Source organism: Frankliniella occidentalis, unplaced genomic scaffold (assembly GCF_000697945.3).
Source record: "Frankliniella occidentalis isolate FOCC.00 unplaced genomic scaffold, Focc_3.1 Scaffold394, whole genome shotgun sequence".
NCBI classification, from domain to species: Eukaryota; Metazoa; Arthropoda; class Insecta; order Thysanoptera; family Thripidae; genus Frankliniella; species Frankliniella occidentalis.
In genome coordinates this window covers 107,833-109,909 of record NW_026267516.1, presented here as the reverse complement: position 1 = coordinate 109,909, position 2,077 = coordinate 107,833, and positions in this window count along the sequence as shown.

Here is a 2,077-nt window from a genome sequence, read left to right as displayed (position 1 = left end):
GGCCACTTCATAGTGCTGGACCGCTGACCAGGGCTGGACTGGGAGAGGGCAGGTCAGGGGCAGGACAGGAACCAACCAGGGACAGGACTCGGGGCTGGGAACAGTGAACGGGCACAGGAAAGTAAAATGCACAAACAAGATGGGGATGCTGTGAGAGAAGGGTTAGCTGTTTTACCAAACTGGGAAACTGTCTAAGTCCACGTCAAGCGACTGGCATCAGACATCTGGCAAGGCACAGCAGAACTGAAACTGAACTGAGTGTGACATTAAGTGTTTAATGACACCTCACATCGAAACAGTACTTAACTTGCAAAATTGTTGTGCCAGGACCAGGGATGCTGGAGTCGCGTCGTCTGCTTGCAGGGTGGGTCAGGACCAGGAACCAGGAGTGCCAACTGCTTTTCTCTCCTCTCTCCTCGCTTGAAAAGAAGTGGGGCAAGGGAGGGGCAGGATATACCGAGAAAAGGAAATTGTTTGAATTTAATTAAGGCAGTTTAGTTAAACGATACAACTATTGAGGGCGCCAAGTGGCTGCTGAAGGCATTTGCGGCATAGGGCACATTTGGGGCATGTACATCGGGTACATCGGCATCTGCATAGGCATTTGCATTTGCATCGGCATCTGCATTGGCATTTGGACAGTGGGAACGGGGGGTGGAGTATTGTTCTGAGCCTTCAAAAAGTCTACATGATACTCCAACGCGGCAATTTTGCACTTCTGACTTTCCAGTCTTTGGTGAAGGCGAGCACACTCATCACACTTAGGCTTGTTTTTCTGCTGCTGTTGATGCTGGGGGCCGCGTCCAGACGGCTTGGGCTGCTTGCTCTTGGGGTGCTCCAGCTGGCGGTCCGGGTGCCGCTTCTGCGTCTGCTTCGGAGGCTGCGTGGGGGCGGACTGCTTGGGCTTGGGACCCTGACCGGCTTTGTTGCGTTTGCCGGTCTTGCGGCGAGCAACCACAGGAGTAGCTCTGGGGGCAGCGCCCTGAGCGGCGGCGGGGGTAGCCCCGGCGGGAACAGCCACGGCAGTGGTCACGGCAGGGGCCATGACAGGGGTGGCTACGGTAGGGGCGGCCACCACGGGAGCTGCAGCACGGACTGCTACAGTGGCCACCGGAGGTGGCACCGGTAGAGGCACCTGGGTTGATGCGGCACCCTCCGACTCGGGGGAGGCAGCACGCACCGGGAGGGGAGGGAAGTCCCCGAAAGAGAGGCCATGCGAATTGTCAAAGGTGAAGGGCCTGTCGACGTCCATCTTAGACTCGATAGCCATCCGATCCAGATCTGACGCCAGGGAGCAGGTGGAGGAGGGGGAACCGTGGTTCTCCAGGATGTTGAAGGACACTGGATAGGACAAGGATCAGGGCAGGAAAGTTAACCATTTGCCATTTTGGTCCAGCAGGTGCGAACCGACAGCAGCCAGCCGATCCACGTGCACGATAAGGAGCTTAGGGGGCTTGGCCCTCTTTGACAGCTCGGTGGGTTGGACCTTCTCTATGCGAGCAATGCAATCATTGAGTAAATCAATTATCACATAAGGTCCATCCCAGCAGGCGTACAGCTTGGTGGACTTGTCACGCCTACGGCGACGGTTGTACAGCAAGACAACGTCACCTGGCTTGAAGTACGTCAGCGTCGAGAACTTGTCATAGCGCTCTCTCATGCGGATCACCGCTTTGGCTGTGTTCTCTCTTACTAGAGAATGGATTTTGTCCAGTCTCTCTCGGAGGCGCGCCGGGTAGCTCAGGGGCGTGCCCTGGTCGGGCAAGGCGCCTGGAGGCAACCCGCATGCCATGTCCTGCGGGACACGCATCTGGCGGCCAAAGAGAACCTCGTAAGGAGAGAACCCAGTGACGTCATTCACTGCTGCTCGGTACGCATGCAAGACGTGCGGTATCAAGTCCGGGTTCGCTTGCACTCGCTGCACCAGACCTAGGCGCGACCATCTCATGATGATGCGTGTTGCTGCGTGCAATGGTCACTTCATTTGAGCTCTTTGCCATTTTAGTGTTCCTCTGATCACCACTAACTACATTGACCGCAGGCTTAGGGCGTCCCCCACCTTTGGTCCAGGAGATCA